We start from the raw sequence: 23618 nt of genomic DNA on the forward strand, positions 1-23618 counted from the left end.
AAGTTTTTTTTCTCTTGGTCTCAGAATCATAGAATCATGGAATGGTTTGCGTTGGCAAGGACCTTAAAGATATTTGGTTCCAGCCCTGCTGCCATGGGCAGGGTCACCTTCCACTAGGTCAGGTTGCTCGAAGCCTCATCCAACCTGGCCTTGAACAGTTCCAGGGATGGAGCATCCATAACTTCTCTGGGCAACCTGTTCCAGTGCCTCACCACCCTCAGAGTGAAGAATTTCTTCCTTCTATCTAATCTAAATCTACCCTCTTTCTATTTAAAGCCATTGCCCCTTATCCTATCACTACACGCCCTTGTCAAAAGTCCCTCTCCAGATTTCTAGTAGGTCCCCTTTAGTTACCGGAAGGTCTCCTCAGAGCCTTCTCTTCTCCAGGCTGAACAACCCCAACTCTCTCAGCCTGTCTTCATAGCAGAGGTGCTCCAGCCCTCGGACCGTCTTCGTGGACCTCTTCTAGCAAGGGATGCCAACATCAGGCAGCCTGAGACTTTCTTTTCGCATCCTCTGACTGCCCCATACTGAGACCTGCGAACCTCAGAGAAGGGAGCATCCGCCCCTGATGGTGCTACGCTATTAAAAGCCACCAAGAGAGCAGCAAGAAAGCAGAAGCTGACACGGCCCCCGACAGCACGCTTTTCCTCCTGGTGCTCTCACGTTGCCTGAAGCCCTGGCAAGATCATTTCTGCAGGGCTGGTTTATGAGCTGATTTGTGATATTTACTCAAACTTCTTTTGCCGTTTAATATGCCTTCCCCTTGATCTTAGGACAGGCACGGGAGAGGGATGCCACAGTGCACCCCGAATTAAATGCACAGAAGTGGACACAAACAGCCCGTTGGTGGGATGCCAGGGGAGGGCTGGTTGCCCAGTCCAGCGCAGGCACCGCAATAAGGATGGAGCCACCTGGGAGTAAAGCTGAAAACTTTTGAGAGGGCTGGACTGTCCGTAAAAAAAGCCTTAATTCACCAGCAGTTCCTGATGAGAGGTGAAAGTCATGGTTGGCTTGATACTTCGGCAGCAAGGACACAATATCGTTTGACTGCCTGAGAATAAAGCTGATGTCTGTGGCTTGGAGAAGGATAGCGCTGCCCAACAGGTCGCAGAGGGAGGTCTCTGTCATGCCCGCTTGTGACAAAGTGCATTAAATACAGAGGTCTCACAGAGCTGCAGGCGCAAGAAGGTATGGCGAGCACTGAAGATAGATAGGAATTTTTAGTGCTTTTGAGAGAAGAAAAACTGTGCTGAATCCTGTCAGGCAGCAAGTCTCAGCTAATTTTTAATGTGGCTTTCAACGTTCAAAGATAAAACGCTTTGTTTATCTTTCGTTCCAGCTGAAGAAACATTTAGGTAACTTTTAGGGGAACATAGAGGGCTTTTCCAGTGATCAGAAAAATAACAGTTTCAAGGTTGATGTTACTTCTCTTTCATCAATATTTATATGACTGTAAATTTGTTGCTTTTTGTGAATCAACTTCAAGAAGACAAAATGTGAAGTGTGAGATGCTCAACTGGCATCACAAAATGACAGAAAGTTTGGTTCAGTCTTTCAGCATCATATATGTGATGAGTAAATGTTTTGTGCAGGTGTTTGGGCCCCGTGTGAAGGGGCTTGGCTGTGGCCTTCTGCATGGTGCTGCAAGGCCAAGCACCAAGTCCCAGGAGAAGCTTTTCTGGGCAACCAGGGCACTGAGCTCCCCTGGGCACAGAAAAATTGTCTCAGCGAGATAAAAAAGACTTGAACCATCGACCTCACAAGAAATCCTTGCAAAGTCAACAACCCCCCTCTTAGGTTGCTGCCACCCTGTAAAGGGAGTGTTGGCCCCGTGTTTGGGAACGGACAGAGGGGACTGTGCCTGGCCATGCTGGATGTGCTCCTGGTGTGCCTGCTGCCTGCCTCCTTAGGGACATCTTGGTGGTGATGTCCTGAACAGCTGCTCCAGCAAAAAAGACAGTGCTGCTGGGTCTGTGGAGATAGAAAACTTGAAACACCGGAGTGAGTAGCGTAGTGAAAAGTCTGGCAGCTGGATGTGCTGGTTGTCTTGGCAGCTGTGTGGGTTTTTTTTCTCGTTTGCTCTGCTAGATGTAGGCATCTAAATTCCTGCTAAAAAGAAACAGAGGTGCACAAGGCCTCTTGTGATTCTGCAGTTTGCTGGTTCGTGTGTCTTTCTGTCTGTAGCACTGCCACAGATACACATATAAAAATATATATATGTATATTTATATACCTCAGGGCTATAGAAATTAAATGCATTTTGCTTAGAATATTCAAGCCATCCTGGCATATTTAGCCCCTGCAAGAAAAACCTTTAAATATTATTTGGACTGAACTGAGGTGAGCATCTCTCTATTCACAGAGGAGAGCATCAGCAGCCTGAAGGTGAGTCACATGTGGAAGATTCCCTGTTCCTGTGTGAAGGAGCCGAGCCAAGGGCTAACGATGGTGGCCTGACACTATGACATGAAGGGCAAGCACGTCTGTGCTCACAGATCAGCATCCCGCATCGGTGCAAATCGGGCCCGTGGATTCCTCCGTCCCTCCTGGGTATTTCAATTAAAAGCTGGGAAGGAAGTCCAAGAAAATGCCTAAAATGGCTTGAGTCCTTCCTCACGATCTGGAAATGGAAGTCGGCGGTGACTAACTCCAGCCCAGCCACCAAACCTCTCCCTCCCCGACTCTGCATTGCTCCGTTCTTTCCCAGCTCCTCTGCTGCGTTTGCAAACAGTTGGCAGTGGAAACCGGGAAGCAGCCTGGCTTCGGACACCAAGAACACACGAGCAGTATGTGGCTGCAGCAGTGACTGTCACCCACCCGTCCCAGTGTCTAACCTAGGAAGAAGTGATTAAAATCTGATGGGGACAAGTCTTGATTATAAGCAGAGGAATGATTTTAAAAGAGGCTGCCGCCAAGCCTGGAAACAAAGCCCAATTAAATCCTGCCATTGACTTAAATTGGCTTCAAACCAGGCCTCTAACATCTTCGCCAGTAAAAAAAAATGAAAATGCTTGTTTATAATTTTTTAAGCCAGTTCAGGCGATGTCTTCTGACCTCCTCACAAAGCTGACAGATCGCAATATCCGTAAAGAACAAGATTAACTAACTGAGCGGTCAGGAAAGCCGCATCTCATGCTCACTCATAGTGTGATGGCCTCTGCGGTGGGTGGTATTTTTGCTGCTGATTCAGTTTTGGTTATGCAGTTGACCTGGATTTGAAAGCATCCACCCCAAAAGAAGAGTCATCTGGATGTTGGGAGCCACAGAAGTGCGTGCTCTGTTGGTGGGTGACTCCATAGGCACCAGCCCAGTTCCTTCTCTCTCCATTCGCTCCCATCCAGCACCATGCATATAACCTCAGCCCTTCTGCTCAAAATTTCTAACCATCCAGGTGCAAATACCAAATGGAGAGCCTTTTTATGGGATTTCAGTTGCCACTTTCCTTCCACCACCCATCCATCTCACATAAAAGTCCATGGAGACTTGCTCTTCATGTGGTACCTACCCCACGACAGGTGTCATTTCTCCTGGTATCCAAGAACTATGATAATGCAAAAAATAAAGTACTGAATGGGGTGCTTATTATCCCAGTAATGTGTTATTCAGAATCTTACAGTTCAAAATCTCATCTTCTCTTTCAGTTTACTTTGGTCGCAGCTCTTTCCCTGAGGACTTTAAGAGTTAGAGCTTTGTGTGCTCACAAGTGAAGGCTGAGGGAGGACAAATTATCCAGTGTGGGGCCCAGGACGCCCTGTTCTCTCCTCCTTGGTGGTGCGGCATGGAGAACGAAGTCCTCAAAAAGTTTGACAGCTTCTGAGATTGAGCCCTCTGTGCCTCTCGTTCAGCAGCGCAACAGGGTGTCTTTGGGAGATGCTGGAGATGGAACATGCTTGGAGATGACTTTATTCACAGGGTGTGTGAGGTGTTGGCTGGAGAGCTGCAGAGCTGAGCTGCCTGCATGTGCCTTACTCAAATTTACCGCTGCCCTCAGGTTTGTGACCTCAGTGACTACTTGACAGGTTAAATCTACCTTGTATATTCCCTGCAGGGGTGATTAAAAAGGATGAGCAGATGAAGACACACCTGAGCAAAGATATCACTAAACTAATTCATTATTTTTACCAAGCTAATTAAAGGCAGACCAATGAAGTGATCACACTGAGATCGTGATTAAGATAAAATCAGTAAATCAATAGATTCAAATGATCAGTCATCAGATTATATATCCATATGTCAAGGTGATTTGTGAAGTTGCCACTGAAGGAATTACTTAGATTTAATCTTGTCTAGGGATTTCAAGGAGGAGGTAGAGTCTTTTTAGGCTAAAGCCCCAGTAAGCTTCCCAGTGGATGCAGTGACTCTCCTGGTGAAGGACGTAGGTCTTCAAAGGATGTAACGATATATATCCCCCCTTTGAAAGATGTATCTCTTCCCCTTCGAAGGGGGATGTCCAGTCTTCTTTACATTTTTTGCCAAGCTATATGACTCAGATCATGCGGTAATCTTGTCTTAGCTCTGTCTAGGGACGGAACATGATAGGTATCTCCACAGTAACTTTCCTTTAACACATCTGCCTTAAACCTTAAGCTTATTTTTAAACATTTTAACATTTATGTCTCTATATTCCCCATTTCACAAATGGCCCAGTTTTCCTCCACTGCTAAAGCAGAGGGGCTGGTTAGGGTAAACTTAGCTACTTCTGAATAATCTTGTTTTCAACTCCGAAGACTGCTACCCTAATTTATTTACAGTTTAATTTTAGTAGTCCTCCAAGGGTATTTTTCCCACCAACACGCCCATTCACTCATTCATACCAACAGAAAATCAGAAAAACAAGAAGTAAGGGAATCCATTCATTAAAACGAAAGTGAAAATAAACAATGTAATTTCATCTGCATCCTTCCTTGGGGTTTTTAATTCTTGTCTGAGTTTCTTCGTTATGCCAAGCACAGCACTGAAGGCTTCCTCCAGGCGCACAACCTGGAGCCTGACGTGGTCCCAGAGCAGGCTGCAGCCTGCCCAGACTGGTGAGAGCCTTCACTCAAGTCCAGTTCGTCTTCCTCTTCATGGGTTATCCAGTGCAAGGCAGAAATGTGACGTTGGTGTTTTTCTTTTGGGGAGCAGATGATACAAACGAACCACGTTTCTTGCATCGTTATTATTGGTATAGGTGTAACTTCTGTTTAGATCAGGTTTGGGTTTGGGCTATATGGCTGGTGGGCCAGTTGTGAACCCTGGTGTTTTGGATGGTATCTGTCATCCAGGTCCCTCACAAGTTCTGGTGGAAAGTCCTATGAACAAGTGACCCTTCATTTTACCTGATCATACCTTCACCAGTAATATAAAATACAGGCATGTGTGGGAGGAAGCCTTGTCAGTAAGGCAGATGCCAGTCTCACAGGGGAGGGAATGGAAGTGAAACATGTTGTCAGCAAAAATAAACTTTCAGAAAGCATATCCACATGCTTTCTCCTGAGCACATTTTCCTCATGCCAGTTTCTCCTCCTGTGTTCTCAGCAGTTTTTAAAAAACTGTGAACTTTTTAATGGAAAAGAGTTGGCTAACTAACTTTGGGTAAGATTTTACTTACTCTTATGACTCATGACCTAAAACTACAAAACGCTATTATATTAATCAGTATTTGACCATTAAACTTTTCTCAGTATTGACTCTAATTTGGGACTATTTTCATTCCACAATCTATAGCCCAAGCAAGGGTCAAAATGTATTTGAATTCCCAATTCATGGAGGCTCCGGGCTTGCTGGTAATGTGGTGAAGGCTTTCCACATTGCCCTTGTGAATTATATTGCGCTCGAGGTGAAATGGGGGCCTTAAAAATAAAAAATGAAAATGTAAAATAAAAGATGCTCTGGTTCCCCTTTTGCAGAGACAGCACAAATCAGGAGGTGAGCTCTGCACAGTGCTCTGGTAGAAAGCAATTTCCTGATTTAGGGTGATATGTAGCTAAGGATTTTGACTGATCTCATCTATATGTATATTCGGTCTTTCCAAGATGCTATTAGTAAGCATACCCGAAATTTGAACGTCTTATTTTATTTTATAAAGCCCCTTTTATATTATTTTTAGGGAGAGTTATCTGTATTACTTGCAGCCTGACACAGCTTGGGGTCATCTGCGGGTTTAGCAAACCTAATCCTTCTTCTTTCAAGCAGATAATTTATATGAAAGCCGTGTGTGGGCCTGTACCTGGGCCAGATCCTGCCTCACCCTCACTCTGTACAGCCTTTCATTTTGAAAATGAATCACTGCTAAGGACCAGAATAGCACAAGGTTTTGCCACTTGGCCTCTACTGGTTTCATCCAGCAAGTTTCACTGCCTGGTTTAGGAGAGCATTGCCTGAGGCTGTGCCAAAGCCTGGCTAGAACCAAGCTGTGGCACATCTGGAGCTTCTCTTTTCACCCCAGAGCCCACTGCTGGTCTGCTTTTGGAGGAAGGTGGGTTGGTTTGGTATGGCTTGCTCTGGACAAATCCAAGTTGGCTGCTTCTCATCTCGTTGCCATCTCCTGGATGTTTACAAATAAATTGATTATTTGTTCCAGAGAGTTGAAATTAAGCTGACTGGTCTGTAATTCCCTTGGCTCCTCTCATCTTCTCTTTTCTGTTGGTAGGATCTCCTTTCCTCTTTTTTAATCTTGGGGTGCCCTGATGTGTCCGTCACAAATTCCCCAAATTAACCACCTACTGTTCTGAGGTAATGTCAGTGAGTGCTGGGTGAAATTCCTCCCCAAAACAGTGAGAATGAAAACATTTACCTCATCCAGGTGCTCTCTAACCAATTCTTTCTTCCAGGCTGGCATCTCATTCCCTTTCTTGGCTGCCTGCTCAGCACCAATATATTCACTGAAGATCTATAATAAAAAAAGTATTATGTGCTTTGACTTTATGGTTCTTATTTATCAATAGTATTTGCTATATATTGAGTAACAGAGCAACACTTTTCCTTACTCATCTCCTTATTACAGTGTGAGATGAAGTCCTCTGTGAACTGTGCCCCGTGCTGGAGTCAGGGGCATCCAATGCTCTTTTTATCGGTTCACGATAGGGAAGATCGTGTGGAGCCAAGCTGGTTCGTTCTGGCCTCTGTCGGGTTTTTAATATATTTTTTTAAAGTTTTTCTGGGCTCAGTCTCAAAGAGAAATCTGGGCTGGTGAAGACACTCAGGTCACCTCCCTTCCCCAGGGCTCGCGTCAAGCCTGGACAACTCAGTGGCTGTCCTAAGGCCACGTTTCTGAAAGTCCCCTGCCAAGATTCAGAATCCTCACATCTGCTCAACGACTTCTTTGGCGAGGGGGCCAGCAGGGAGGACCCTGTCTGCAAAACCTCCCACCCGCCCTTTAACCGTCTCCCCGCAAAGGACGACCCCGACCCCTCTTTTGGGATGCTCGTGCTTCTCCTGGTGCTGTGGATGCTGGTGATGCTCTCAGAGACTGAGGCTCCCCTGCATCCTTTTGGAAGCCCCGTCGCTATGGTGACTGTGTGCAGCTTTTCAATCTGTTTGTTGTCCACCTATTTCAATCAGAAACGCTTCTGGAGCTTTTATATTTTGAGGGATTTTAATTCAAATCGCTAGTGGGTGGTTTTGAATTCAAGAGGGAAAAGATACATTGAGAGGAAAAACTTTCAGTAACCTTTGTGTTCCACTGTTGCATTTATTTATTTTTTTAATGATTAAAAAAGACTTTTTGTCTATTTTGTATCTGTTTTGTGTCATTGTCACAGTGCTCTGAGAACATTAGAAAGAGAAAAGTCTTTACTTCACCCCCCAGTTTGGGTACAAAACCCACCAAATCACTTGTTATGACCCAGCCAGGGTGGCCTGTGTTAGCGAGAGGAGCGGCAGGGCTGCCCAGGTGCTCCTCTGCCCCATTTCCCGAGGGACTGGCAGAAGCCCGGCAAGATACACCGGGAGCCCTTCAGGTCTGCATCCTAAAGGCAATTTTGGCCTGGAGCAGACCTGCGAGTAGCCCCAGGAGATCTCCCTGTTGGTGCTCCCAGCTCAACTAGGGGACAGATGGAAAGGAGAAGCGATGAAGGTGAAGCCTCAGAGTGTGCACATGGCAACTTCACCCACCTCTGCTCACCTGCGGATGCTCGTTTGTCACGGAGGGATATTTCAGACCCCGGCTACGACTCCTCCTGGCCAAAAAGTTAATGCTTTTACCTGCCAGATTGTAGCACTTCCGATCTGATGACTGTTTTAACAAAGGATAACAACTTACGTCTGCATCCTTCTTGGCCCCCACCAGGGTTTCTGCCTCTGTTAGGCTGAGAGAGTTTTTATTCTTTGCCTTCTCCGTGTTCCTCCAGCTGCTCCAACTCCCTGGCCACAGCATTCCTCTGGCATCCCCCCAAGTACCTCCTTTTCAGCACTAGTTTTACCATCAGTGTTAGGAGGTAAAGAGCAGTTCAGCTTTGACAAATGGTAGTACCTCTGCATTTAATAGCAATATTTGAGGGAGGTGTTTGCTTCCAAAGGCATTGAAATATCTCTCTCTACCTTTATTGCGTTTCGAACTTTCGCATCCAGGTGCTGACGTGGGAAGAGCTGTTTGGTTGGAAACTTGTGGTTTGCTCTGTAGGTTTGAGATTATCAGCGAGGAAATCTTCTTTCTCAACACGCAGTTTAATAAGAGCTACCAATTGACTAATAACAAAAATGTACAGATGTGAAATCAAGAGATTATTGGGGAGAAAAACTGAACTCTGCTCAGAACACTTTCAAATAAAGAAAATAAGGACTATGTTTTTAGCTGTGTTTTCACTTGTACGGTTACTAGCGTTCATCTGTTTTGCATAGTCAAAATAAATTACTTTCTTTTTAGATTTCCTAACATTTTTACTTATAGAGCATGGCATGATGCCCTTGGATCTAGTCTTCTAAAACAGCAGCAATCTTTAATAAAGCTGTTTAAATGACAAAGGGCTTCCCAGGTACTTCAACAGCAGGTTTTGATAAACCTTTCAGTTTTACGGACAGAACCAAAATGTTGAGAAGCTTTTTGCAGGAGTTCCTGTGGAAAGGACCTTTTTTTTTTCATCTAGTCCTCGGTGTGGTGCTGGGAAGAAGTCTGGGACAAGGCATGAAAGGCATGTTTGCACCCAGCACCCCAGGAGCCAGGGACCTCACCAGGGTGCTCCTCTCCTCCCTGGGTAAGGGGCAGAGCCATGACAGGGGCAGAGGGTCACAGCAGCTTACGCTACAGAGTAGCTTTTTCTGAAGCATAGGCTGGGGACAAAAAAAGGGTTCTACGTCATTCACCATTTTTGGTCACAGCCAACACTTTGCAGGCAGCTTTGCTCCATGCTGCTGAGCTTGCTGGCAATCGCAGCCCACCCCAAGCCCAACTTACCCTCCGAGCACCAACTGCGATCCCGTAGGGTGATGTTCAACCACAGGGCAGTGGCTGCCAGGACCGGCTCCTTGAAGGAAATCCCTTCCCTATTTACACCAGCAAATACGTGGCAGAAGCTGGTCCTGATGGCTGTGCCCCTCCTCAGGATAGCCCCCACCTGCAAATGGGAATACGGAAAAATGTCAGTCTTCTCTCCTTGCCACACATTTGAGACCAAGACCAAGCACTGCCCCTGAGAGAAAAAAGAAACAAAATACTGAGACGGCGCAGAAACACTCAAACAAAGAGAAAACATCACCTTAAGTTACTAGACAGCACAAACAAAAATGTGGAAAACCTGGCTGGACGTCCAGGATAGCTAGGACTGGTCCAAGGTGTTTTGGCTGATCACCGCCCACACGTCAGGGGCCCTGACGTGCATCAGCAAGTCGAAGGGTAATGGTAGGTGCTTTGAAAACCTGTAAATGAGCTCCGGCCCTTGGCCTGAGATTTTCTGGGATCAATGTGCGGTATTTGCCCTCTCTGAAGAAGGTGGTGATGAAAAGTCATCTCCCTGTTCTGGTGGCACTGTGCTGACTTTCAGGAGACTGTTCCTACCAGTGACGAGTACACTCAAGTTGGCCCAGATGTTATTAAAAAGCTATTCCAAGCCTCTGGCTGGCTGTACGCATTAGTGACAAGATCATTAGCATCAGAGGAAATGCCAACTTTTGTTAGAAAGAATGTAAACAAGTGCTGTTCACAAAAGAGCTGCTTCATTCAGCATCCAGGAAAGAAAAAAAAAAAAAAAGAGAAAAAAAAAAAACCCTCTCAGGCTGTTGCTGCATGGCTGTCTTCCGCTCCACACTGTCCTGCTCTGAAGCAAAGGGCCTGAAGGCTGTTTAGGGACTAACAACAGGGGAAAAGCATAAGCTTAAATGCAGCATTTCACATTAAAAATGCCTGCATACAGTTTTAGACGTCACCCCAAAGCCCCATCACTTGAGCTCAGAGCATCGTTTCCATATGTCCGTACACTTGTAACAAAAGTTACAAGTGGACATGGCATTTCATAAGCTCCCAAAGATTTGGGATATCTGAAGTACGGTAAATATGAGAAGCGTTGAACTCGTTGCAGTCTGGGGTCACATACTGGAATTACCTCCCCACTCATGAGCTTGTGGCAGAGCTCAGTACATTGGGTCAGCATTGTCCTTATCCCATACTGTAAAGAAAAGGACTCAGTTTGAAAAAATCTCTATTTTACTGCATTTTCATCTTAGGGAGTCAAAAGAGCAGCAACTGAATTCAGGACAGAACAATGAATTATCCCATCGTTGAAGTTTTTTTCTTTGTTCTTCTAAGTAGCTTGTTTCCAACTATAAAAGCAACCATCTTCTGGTCACTAATCTTTGCTGAAGGACCCAGTTTCAAACTATTACCAGCCCAACCCCAAATGACCATTTGAGTAAGCTGAGACATCAGCTTACCCTGCAGCAGCCCCTCAGATGTTTGTTTTCTGGAGCTACAAGTTGGTTCCAGAGTGGTGTGAGTGGGATGTCCAGGAGCTGATGACAATGCTCTGGATAGGGCAGGCTTCATAGCTGTTACTAATCCCAGCTTTCATGGCACGGTGGAGTACGAAACAGTCCTGGGGATCCGGGGGTGCTGTGCAGAGCAGAGAAGGACACCTCTCCCATCCACACTGTTTAGCAGTGCACGTGCCAAGCAGGGGAATCATTTGCAGAATGCTGCCAATGGGAGACCTCAATGAGGAGTGTGTTCAGTCCCTTACTGCCTGGAGAGACGTGTGTTGTTTTGGGGTCATTTATGTGATCAGAACAAAGCAGGGATGGATTGAGATGTTGCAGTCTTGTCCCTGAGCAAATGTCTAGGCTCAGCTCCTCCGAAACACTCCATGGACATTTTAAACCCAAAAACCGGCTGGCAGCCAGTGATGTGGGCAGTATGTGAATGAATACATTGCAGAACTTGCCGGGATTTTCAGTCGCCTCTCAAGCTCACCCGTATCCTGTGAGCCCTGTTTCGGTGCTTTTCTGAGTGAGGCTGACCCCTTGGCCCTTTTTACTCCAGTTGGGAGTTTATTGCTTTTAGGGTCACCGAATCCCTCTGCCTCTCTAAAGAACGGCAGTATCCAACAGCGGCAGGTACTGCTGTCACAAAATTGCAGGGGCTTAGGACGACCTGGAGCTAGTCTAGGGGTTCCCCCAGAAGACCTCCCAGCTAGAGATTCTCCCTCGTATTTTTCTGATGCCATCTAATAAGTCCATGACAATGTCCCACCATGCCAGACAGGCTCCAGGCAGCACACTGGAGCCGAGGGGAGAGTAGAGCACTTGCAGTTCTGCAGTACCCAGGCTGCTGCTGCTGGATCAAACATCACCAGGAGATGGGAAAGGCCATGGCAAAGGTGGTGGGAGGGCTCCGGTAGCGGCAGAGCAGCCTGCTCCCTGCTCTGCTGCAGCTGCCTGAGGTTGTGGCAGCTCCAGGGTGATTCATCCCAGACTGAGAGTAATTGGTGTTGGCTGCTGAAATGCCGAGCCCTGAAACTCGTTTCATCATATTTAGTATTTCCCGCTATGTGACAAACAACTTTGTGAACTGCTCTGCTTGGTGTTTGCGCTGAAGCAAAGCTCTTAGTCACCTCACAGTCCCAGCAGCAGTGTGTCAGTCCTGGGGAAGGAGTAGGCAAAACAGATCTTGCCAGATCAGGCAAATTACTTTCGCTTGGTCAAGGAAAAAGGAAAAAAAAAAAAGAGGAAGAGGAAGCAAGAGGAAGCGAATCATTTAAAGCAGCAGGATCCAAAGTGAGTTCCTTTGTTATAGAAAAGCCTGAAGCATCTACCGGTGTGGTATGGGGTTGCAAGTGCTCGAGTGACAGCAGGGAAATCTTTCTGTACAAGAAGGTGCATATACCGAAGGCAAAACAAGTAATCAAAAACAAGTAATCAGGACTGTGCTAACTGCTTACTGGGGTTTTATCTGACAGGCCTCCTTGCTCAGAGCTGAGATCGTGACTGCCCTGGGGCTGCCTTGCCACAGTGAACCTGGATGGGGCCCAGAGGACTGACGAGTCCAGGCTCTGACATGCTCTAAGAGGAAGATAATCCCATAGAGAAGATCTTCTGCTGAGAATATTTAGCATTATGTGTTTTAAGATGTTTGGTTGCCTAGAATGTTGGTGGATTCATTTTCCAAGCCAGACATTTTGCCCACTGGCAGCTGGAAAGCTTTATCAAAGCGTTTTGTTCCCTGCACCGCCACCTCATCCACTGGTCCTGAAAAATTCACCCCAGAAATGAGCAGGTAGAGGTTGCAGTGATCGTAGCACTCCTGATGGGAGGCACGAAGCAGGTGGTCTTGAAGATTGACAAGCCTTTCTATAAAGGACTTCGTATACTGTAACCAGCCCCCGAAAGAGGCTGCAGCATGAGCCCCCCCGAGCACGGTACAGTGCGTTTACAGGGCTTGCTCTCCCATGCTGGCAGCCAGCTGCACTGCAATTCGCTGTAGCCTCCAGATCATCTCCAAAGGTGATCCCAGATATCCTCATTGGCAATTCAGAGGTGTGGAGTCCACCATCCTTAGTAGGATGTCAAATCCCACATCAGGCTGTGAGGCTCCCACACCTCTAGCAGTAACAGAAACCTCTGCCGAAACTCCCACCCCAGCACTCAGATGCATGGGCTGGCAAAAGGCTGAGCCTGCCACCCTTTTCTCCAACCATAAACGAGGCCACCCTTGTAGAAGTAAGCCTCGTCATTAAGTTGCAGTTGAGATGCACAGTGCAGCGCATCTCTTGTTTGAGCTACAACTGCAGCATCTCCATAGATTCCAGATGACATTTTCTAGGTGATGTTTTCAAATTTCCTCTCAATATGATGAAAGATTGGAAGTTGAATTTATTAAAAGAAATAATCTCAGCTCCTGGAGATGAGATTTCAATTTCATCACCTTGTTCCGGGACCCAGGATCTTGGCACAGATGAATAGTGCCAGTCTGTTAATCCAGCACCAGAGAGAAGAAAGGAAAAGAACCCTCAACTTTTTGTAGTAAACCAAAGAAAGAAATCATTTTGGGGCCCTGTTCCTACCTGAGACTCAAAGAGCATCGATGCGTCGAGGCCTTAGAGTGTTTTTTTCACAAAGGTCAAGCGCACGTCCCTGGTACGGAATGAGCTGAATAAAAATTGGCCTTAAGTTCTGTGTGACTAAAACCTTGATGTAGAGTCACTGTGAGTGAAAACCCCAGAGAACATGAAATGCTGTTACAGTTGTACTACAAGGCTTTCTATTTTTTTTTCCCTCTACCCCTCTGGTGCCTGATGTTCCTACAATTAGTCTGTGTTTCTAACAGTGTGTGAGCAGAAGGAGGGGTAGCAAATTGATTTTCAGTTTTGCTTGTATATCCAAACAGTAGAACTTGTCACAGAAAGAGCTTACATTTTAGCCCCAGCATAAATCTTCCCTACATTTGGGTTAATCCGTGAAAAATACCCCAGAGAGTATATTTTGGGGAAGGAAAAAAAATGCAGACACAGAGGCACGCAGAGGGACCGGTGCACTGAGACCCACAGAAGACAGGTGAGGACCAGGGCCTTGCGTGGGGATGCTGGATGCTGCCAGGGGTGGTGGGTGGCTGCCTGGAGACCACCCAGAGGGACAGAAAACGGCTGCTCAGGACAGACAACCGAGGACGGAAAGTCACTGATAAATTACTTCTGATCTCGCCGTGACTCACTAGAGAAACTTCCCTGCTCTAGCTCATCTCTTTGAGACATCTTTACTGATGGCTGATTCGTGGTGCTGTGTTTTTTTCAAACTGAACTTAGAAAGCAACCCAACCCCACGAGCACTGAATAATTACCTTGCGTTTAGCACCTAAATAATAAAAGTGCTCGCGTTGCACTTTTCCAATCCGGAGCGCTGTAGACTCTGAGTAATCAGTTCTAACCCTGTGCTACCAAAGTTCACGCCACTTTCCCAGGCCCACCGATGAGAAGACCGAGACGGAGGGTGAGCCCGTCGTCCTGGAAAGGCCGCAGAGTCAGACTGAGAGAGCGCGGGTGTTGCTGAGATTTTCAGCTCTCCCAGCTGCACGCAGCCTTTTCAAAACGGCAGAGCCAGGACACGTTGCCTGTATTTCTCTTCCTGCTGTCTGTCCCTTTGAACACTGTTCTGCACGCAAAAATGCTCACAGACTAAATATCTCAAAGCTCATCCTTTCCAGGGAACGGACATCACCTTGTCTTCTTCAAGCCTCTGTAGGTCTTATGCTGCAGCTGAACCCAAAGCAGTGGTGTGGGGGGAAAGTGGTGATGGAAATAATTTGAGGGAAGAAGGAAGCCAGAGTAGCTCTGCCAGCTTTTCTATCTCCTCCTAAAGTTGGCACGAACATACATGGCTTAGAGGAAGCACATGCAACCACGTTTCTCACTCATGGCAGTTTTGAATGAGGGTCGGAGGACCTGTCGCTCAAAGAATGGGCAATTTTCCCAGGCTCACTGTGTCAGAGGGTTGGCAGCCCAGCCTGGCACACCGTAGTGCCTGTTGGGATGCTCTCCGCACCAGTCCGTGAAGCTGTTGGAGATCTTTGGTGCTCACCTCCCATAGCTACCTCCCCGCTCACCAGGGCAGGTGGGTACAGGGGCTCCTCCAGTAGTTCCTGCAAGTGCACAGGAAGCAAATGGAGGCACAGCCAGGGAAATGGGGAGGTGCGGAGCAGAGCAGATGGACTGAGTGTGAAGCACATGGAGAGAAAATTGAAATCCCACAAAGGGTTGGGTTCCTCGCTTGGAAGGCTGTTTCAAAGGCTGTTTTAAAAGATTTCTCCTGTGGACCGATGAGGAAGAAGACGACATATAGATGCACATGTTACTTTCAGGTATGTTCATGGGGGATTTAGGGACAGCTTGGTCCACTTTAGATGCAAAAGATAGTCCAAGACAGACTGAAAATTTGAAACAAAATCAAAGGACATTATGTTGTTACAACCAGATAAACACTCTGTTCCTCTTTCAAAGATAAGCAGATTTTACTGCAAATCTTTCTACTTATTATCCTCATGTTCTGTACTTCTGGTGAACTGTTCTCTCAAGAGAAGGCAACCCCTCCATGTCCACATTGCTGGGGGCAGCTGCTTCAGGTCTGTCTGGGGAATGAAATCTCCTCCTTGAAAGACGTAATCCATAATCAGTGAAAAGGCTTCTTGGAATTGTATGGAGAGCCTGTTAATAAAAAAACCCCAAACAAACAAACACCAAAACAAACCAGAAAACAACCTGGTTATGTTAGTCTCATGATAAGGAATTCAGCCTACTCTTACTTTACTCCACCTGCAGTTCTTCAGCTTTGCTTTTGCAATGGCTGGGAATGAAAACACAAATTTGATGCCGGTCCTGGTTCCAGAACTGTCGTCAGTCCAAGATATAAAACCTCTTTGGTTAATAGTTTTAGCACTGTCCTTCTTTAGTCTCCAGCCTTTAAACATTCACTCCTCAGCGAAGTGTTGGTGTTCAGCCTCTGGCTCTCGTCTGAAGGCATCTCCTCAGAATGTCAGAGGTTTGCACAGTCAGATGTTGGATAAAACCCTGCTTTTCAAGGAGCCTCTCACAAGCTGTTGGAGTTTTCTGAGCCTACTTTGTCCAAGAAAAATTATTTTAGATCCATAATAAGGAGTATATTCCAGGTCTTTTTCTATTTTGTGTGCAATATTTTAGTTCTGGCTTTACCCTTGCTAGCACCATGGGCTGTTATTTTGTTGTCATTCCTGTTAATGAAGTAAATAGCTTTGCGTTCCAGCTCATGATAGTAACACAGTTATATTCCTAGTTGGCCTTGGCCAAGACAAGCTATTAAAATGGGTTTCGTTTTGTCACATTTCATTTTCTGAATCATCTTCAGGAGGCATGGAGTTGGTGGAACGGCACAGAAAAGACTGAGAGTCAAAGGCAGGAAAAACATATGAGACGAACCCACTGCTCCGGGCTCCGCTGGGACAACAGCAATAACGTTGTTTGTCTCCTAATGCCATGCAAAGACACGTGGGAGAAAATGCTCATTTTTTTGATAATCTGCCAGTTGCAACTCATGGTGAAATGCCTGTGCAGACTGTCTGCTGGCTTTTCCTGCAGGGAGGTGGCAGTGGAAAACGCAGCGCTGGACTTCACCGGGTGTCTCCCTGTTACTGGAGTCATTTTGCTCAGCGGCATCGGTTCTGATAAGAGAGGGAAAAAAGGGAAAAAAAAGGGCCATTAGATTATTTCACATGACTTGAACTGTGCAGCCTGATACGATCTGTAGAAAGCTTTGACTGTGTTATAAATAACTTTTGATGCTAGCACAGCTTTGTGCAGGCTCCTCTCTGAAGCTCCTACCTCGGCAGCTGCCATCAGCAGCCTCGCCGAATGCAGAGGCATCCATGATCACAGTCCCTGGTGGGGATGGTGGGCTGAAGAGATCATGTTTGCTTTCACCGCTTGAAGATGCCACTTTCTGCTTTTCTAGGGATGAGGAAGGCTTGAGCTCTTTTCTCTCCCACATCCAGCACCCCACACACTCCTTGACACAGGCTCGTTTCTTTAGCTGCATAGGGTTGCATCCATGCTTGGATCCCATAGGAACTTGGTACGGGTACAGCATCACTCACTGCATGGGCAAACCTTTTTTGAAAGAGAGCAGCGAATTTCAGGGTAGTCATGAAAAAAGCCTTCTCCTCAGCAAAATAAGCCTCTGAGCAGTTGCCAATTAACTGCTGCAACAGCTCATGATGTCAGGTAGTGTTTGAAAGCCGGAGATTTATAATTCAGGGTCACATAAAGTCTATGGCAAATCAAATCTGTGATGGAAAAAAAGGCTGTAATAAAAAGATTCAACACAGGAAGTCTGATAAACTGTTAATTTTACTTGGGGTAATTACAGTATTTACATCTAGGTAGTGCTGACAGTTCAGGGCTTTGATATTCTCTAATGTGATTTATGGGCAGCAGAAAGGAGCTGGGTTGAGGTCATCATCTTCGCCCCAGGAGCATCTGCTCTCCGTGCAAAGCTCTGATGAGTGCGTGCCGTCCCAGCAGATACAACCAGTCACAGGTGCCTCTCGTCTGAAGCAGACCAGTCATATACATCATCCACAATTTGACATCTTCGTGGGCTGCTGCTCAGAGATGACCCTACATCATGTTGACTAAATGCTAATGAAGATACTACATTTACAGACAACTTAAAGAGCTCGACAAAGAGCCCAACAGAATAAGCCAAAAATGGTGTACTGATTCCAGAAGAGACAAGTGGGAAAAGGGAAAGCAAATGAGGCCACCTCATCTTCCAGGAACTGCTTTTGTTGCTTCAATAGACCAACATCTTTCGGTGCTTCATCAATAGCGGCCACAGCCCCAGGTATAAAAAAGGCCACTGTCATCACCCATAGCTCCATTCTGCCAACGCAACCTACAGCACCAGGTTGAAGAAACAGCCACAAAATGAGCAACGGCCATGGCTCTAACATCGATTTTCAGCTGCTGCTGCCTATATTTTTGAGGACCAGCTGTGTCCCTCTCTCACAGACGCCATCCTGCTGCTTGGAAGTCTCCAGCTGTAAGCGGAACAAGCTGTAGGTGAGGTGGTCACAACCCGTGACAGAAATGTTGCATGAGCACAGTGGTTGTAGAAACAGTAAAAGCAATTTTTGAGAGAGATGTTGTACATAATATGGGAAGGGAATAAGGATGGGCTTGATTTCTCCATCAGCAGAAGGAGCACCGCTAGGTGCTAGACTCAGGTTTTAAAGATGGATAGCATCTGGACCAAAAAAAGGAGGTTGTTGTTTGGGTTTATCAATAGCTGGTGACTGTCTGAAAATAGGTTGATGCTCATGGGTGACACCAGGGGAGACGCGAAAAAGGTCTGGGAAATAGGTAAAAATCTTCTGAAGCAAATCTAGCACAGGCCTTTCTGAATTTTACCCTCTTGGTAGTGATGTCCAGTAGGACTGGACGGATACAATGAAACCTGTGCTAGAATACCTGAAAAAAGATGGGCTATCTCATTCTTACTACCTCTCTGCCACCTCGCCACCCTGCAGGAAAGGTACACAGTGGCACCAAGAGACACCCAAAATATCTGCCTGGGAGGACAAGTCTGGGTTGTTCCTCCCACTGATCCCTTTAGGGAGAGGTTTATCTTGTTGGAATGGTTCTAGAAAAACCAGAGGCTCAGGGAAGATCCTCACAGAGCTGCCGTCTTTCTTTGTAGGCTTTCACCTCTGAATAGTTCAGAGATCAGTGAATTATGAGTATTTTACATGTTTGGTCTCTGCTTAGCTGAGCAGGGAGATGGATGGCCACTTGCTCTGTGTGGAGCAGTGGGATGTGAGAGCCTCGGCATCTGGAGCTAGCTCTCACCTCCAAAACCAAACAGGAGTGAAAGGGTTTTGTGACAAGTGTAATAACTTACACGCTGAAACCATACAGAACTGAACTTGTCTCTTACAGAAAAGACTGCAGCTCGGCGATGAATTTTGGCACACGTCTTTAAAAAAATTCGTAATACTGATATTTGGGGGGAGGAAGTGCACAAAACATCCAAGCCTGTGTTTTGCATTAAAAAATCATAATGTTTCCTGTCTAAAACGTCAAAATGAATAATTTCAAGGCATCCAATACAACTGGGATGAAGAGACTGCTCCAACAGCAGGCCACCTCTCTCAGTGAGTGAACAGGAGATGAATGTCCCTTTTGATTTGTGTTGTAGGTGATGTCTTCTAGGACATGCAAGAGGAAGGGAGATGAAAAGGATACTAAGCAGGCTGTGCCTCCAAAGAAGAAAAATTCCTTTAGTCTCCTTCCCCAGCACATAAGTATCCACTTGAAACCCAGTACAGGAAGATGAAAGGACATGAGAATGACCAAGGAAGAACAGCACAACCAGGAGAAGAAGACGTGTTCTCAAAGGCACCACCAGCATGCTGCCATTTAGGATCATCTGCCTGTGACAGCAGATCAACTAAAAATATCTACCCGATGCCCCATGGACAGGAAATCCTAATGCACCAAGGTCATACTGCTTTCCAGTCCCATCTTGAGTTTGACACCTGCCACACTGGTACATCTGGCACCTTTCCAGAGGCAACTGCCATGCCCTCCTCCTGGCGTACACACTGGAGCGGTGAGGCCAGGACTCAGCTTTCCTGCAAGGACCAAGAAATCAGGTGACTGAGCCATGTTCACAGTCATATGGAAAGTAAAGGCAGCAAACAGGCAAACTAGAGGCTGTTGTGGTGGAGCAGTTAAATTCAGCTAGGTGGCAGGCAGTGGTGCGTCCCCACCCCCAGATCTGGCCTTTCCACAATCAGTTGCTGCTAATTTTCAATAGATTTTAAAATTGAAATCTCAAATGCTTTTCTTTGTTTCTTTTGCACCTGGGACCGTTGCTGGCAACGGCACGATGTGAAGACCCGATGAACTGCGCCGTCAGAGGGCTGAGCTTTCGGCAGCATCCCCTTCTGTTTCCCATGGGGAGAGGCTGGAAAGCAGCTGGAAAAAAGTGAAACAACAGGCCAATGACCTACTGTTGCAAAGGAGTTAAGTGACAGAGAAACAAAACAGACCTTCCAGCAACTTGTCACTTGACTTCTGAAATTGGATGCAACTTCAGCTCAGGTGAGCCAAAAATCATCCCACTGACCTCCTCCCTCAAGCTGCGGAGGGAAGAAAGGCACTGTTGACGCCTCGGGATCTCCATGGGAACTGGATCAGAGAGGGGGAAAGTGGAAGATGGGAGTGGACTGGAGCAAGCAGCGAGGAATGGGGAGGGGACAGTGGTGGGGCGAGCAGCATGTGGAAGCTGTCCGTGTGGCTGAGATGCCCTGCCATGAGCAGTAGCATGCTTACTACAAAATCTGCTGTGTTGGGAGAGAAAAGAAAGCCGGCAGCAATATATCAGCAGAGCGAGGTTGTGGGGAAAAGCAAAAGCAGGCAAGAAGAGCTCGCTCTTCCCACAGGTTTTGTGGAGAGGAGAAGAACAGGGTGAGCAAAGCAGGGAGACAAGAGATGCTTCTCTACATCCATCCCCTTCCTCCCCTCCAGCCTCCTGGGGAACGTGTGATAGGAAAATACCCTCAGCAGCGTCATCTCCTCTCCCTTTGTTCCAGCTGTGGCCTGGGGGTCTCTGAGCAGTGGTAGCTTTCACCCAGGCTGGGATGAGCAACCTGGGGCACCAGTGCCCATTGAGCTCACCCAAAGCCTAACCGTTCACTGCCGAGGGGCTCATCCATTCACTGGGTGGCAAAGCAACTGCCACAGGGCAGAAGTACAGGATTTCATGTCAGACCAGGGAAAGGACCAGCAGCAGGCTGGCCGAGTGCTGCTCATGGGCACCAGCTCTGCACCTTAAGAGTGCCTCTCTGCTGTCCCATGACTGCACCACGTTCCTGTTGCCCAAGAACAACGTGGAAGCATTCCCACGCTGCTGAGGGGAAAAGCTTGTGCTATCCACCAACGCCTGCGCTGGTAGCCCCCACTCGCTGGGATGTCTCCTCACCTGCCTCCTGATGGGAGCAGTGCCTTGGGCAAGCACAGGCAGCAACTTAGTCTTGATCTCTGCCTCTGCCCATCTCTTCTTCATGTTATCTTCCCACCCGTCCTTCTCCGCTGCTCCTTTCTAGCTGAGGGAATGAAACCCACAGTGGTGTCAGGAAAGCGCTGTTGCTGCCATCCTCTGCCCTGATGCCTTTGGAGGCAGGAGTTTTCCAGAAACAGTGCAGATCTCCCCACGTGGGTGCTCCCCTCCTGGAAGCTCAGCTCTGCCTGCACTGGCTCACACACCACCGGCGCTGCTTGGGTCATCTTCACATCACTTTTGCCAAGCATTTTGTGGCCCCAGACTACTTTGAGATGCCATTAGCTTTTCACAAGGAGATAGTGGGAGAGGACTGATGGATGCTGGTGTCTTCACTTGCCTGTACACACAGAGACAGATGGCTACTCCTGCCTCCCCTCCTGAAGCTGTATTTTCACACGAGTTGGGTTTCACCATGGTGCCTGACTGCACTGTGGTGGGAGCAGCTCCCAGGGCTCCCTCATGAGGGATAAGGGCACAAGGCCACCCAAAGCAGTTGCAAATCTTCCTCGCCCCAAACCAAACATCTGCATCTCCCCACAGATACTCCTTCCCCATTCAACATAGGCAGGAGAACACAATGGTTAAGTTAACTCCATGGTATGTTGCTAGAAGCCTGGCAAACTGGTTGAGACTTCAGCCGTTCCTTTCAGACAATATACACCTTTCAACCAGCAGAATCCTGATGGCCTGCTATTATTTTAATGTATGGCCCAGGTGATTTTGAGGGGGGAACTCAACACCCTGAATTTCCCCCTCAAACTGCTGCTGTTTGGTTGCTGTCTATTTTCTCCTAGTTCCTCACAGCCCAGCGTGCTCTGTCTCCGCGCCACATTGTCCCGATTTGGGCATTTTAATGCAAGAGCAGCAAGGGATTTGGCACATGAGGAACACTCGATGCCGCACAGCACCTAGAGCTCATTGTCTCCTTTCCAAAAGCAGGAGAAGGAAGCTGCTGTCTGGTTGTTTTTGCCTGCCCGGAGTGCTCTCCGCCATGGACTGCTCAGCAATGCAACTCGCTTCGGCTGACAAACCTGTGGAAAGCATCAGAAAGGTCAAAATCGCCTTCTGCTCCGCAGCAGGTCTATCAGTGATTTGTTTTTCTCTAAGCCAGGGAGCTGCAGGATAAGCTACTTTCTGCAGTTTTAACCCTCATCTGCTCCTGATTTTATTTTTGGGTCCACAACTCAGACACATCCTCCATTTATTTCTAGGATGGGCAAACAGCACTGATGTGGTCACTGTTTCTCCCCTGCACACCTGCCTTTCCCCTGGGACGCGTAGAAATGTGTCCACTTACTCCTTCCACCTCAAAAAGCTGTCTGTACTTTACAAGAAGGGGAAGACGTAGTCGAAAATGGTTGCTGCTTCAGGAAAAAAGAAAAAGGTGGCAGGAAGGAACAGGCCTTCCCCCTCCCACCGCTGCATCCAGCAGGGATAGGGGAGGGCCAACCTTAGTTCAGGACAGACAGATGCCAGCCTGAGTGAGCAACCATGCCCCGGGGAAGTGGGGCGCTTTGTGCCTTTGGGTAAAATAGATCCTTCTTACCTTCACTTCACACTCCCTGTGCCGCTGAGCTTCTCTCTCAGGTCGCTTGCTGAAGCTTTTCCTCCTCCTCCAAAACACAACCCTTAACGTGCTACAAAAATGGGGCTGCGGGTGGCCCTGTGCTGGAGCTGCCACGGGTCGTCGTAGAGCTTCGGCCCTTCGTAGCAGGGGAAGCGGCAGCAGGGCCGTTTCAACGGGCAGCAGCTGAGAAAGGATTTTCTTTCCCGGGTCTGTAAGCAATTGCTGCTTTACAGTCCGTATTTTTCCATTTGGGAGAACCAGGTTTGGGACAGAGGCTACAACAGCAGTCTGAAATCAAATTTAACAGCTAGGGCTTCATGTGCTGCAGCAGAACAGATGTTCAAAGAGTAGGGGGGGGAGAGTGCCTGTGGCCTGCCGTTTGGAGGGATCCATTAAAATAAAAGCTATAAAAAATACAAAAAGAAACCGTCTTCTTGCAGGCAGAGCCTCAAGCAAATGCACATGAAGATACAAAGAGAGGGAAATGCCTGCACTGATGTGTCCGTCCCCAGCCAAAAACATACGCTCAGGGCAAAGTGCACAGACTGAAGGGAGACGAACCAGAATGAAACAGCTGGACCCAAAACAAAGTTCTCAAGGAAATAAATTCCACGATCAGTGAGCATCTGGGTTCCAGGTCCTGAATCAAACACTGTAAACAAAAAGGACTATCATAAACAGGGACATCTGACATTTTACTTGGCAGGACAGGACATTAAATGGGGAGCTCAAATCCCCGAGAATGGCATTTAACCTGGATATGCCACTGTCTGGATGGACGCTTTGACCACTGTTGAGAAGATCACCCTTCCGTGCTCTTCTGTTCCATTCCTGCCCCCATCACCAAAACTACCTTGCAAATTCAGGATGAGCTTTCTACCAACTAAACCTGGTAAATAAACTGTTCAGCTATAAACTCTCCTGATTCTAGTTGTTCCTTCTCTCTTTTTCAGGGTGGAAAACAGCAAACTGTATCATTTCAGAGCACTGACAGCAGCTGATAAAATAATCCTGACATTTGCTTGCTGCAGATTAATGGAAGTCTCAGCAATTA

Source organism: Tauraco erythrolophus, chromosome 4 (genome assembly GCF_009769465.1).
Source record: "Tauraco erythrolophus isolate bTauEry1 chromosome 4, bTauEry1.pri, whole genome shotgun sequence".
Classification (NCBI taxonomy): domain Eukaryota; kingdom Metazoa; phylum Chordata; class Aves; order Musophagiformes; family Musophagidae; genus Tauraco; species Tauraco erythrolophus.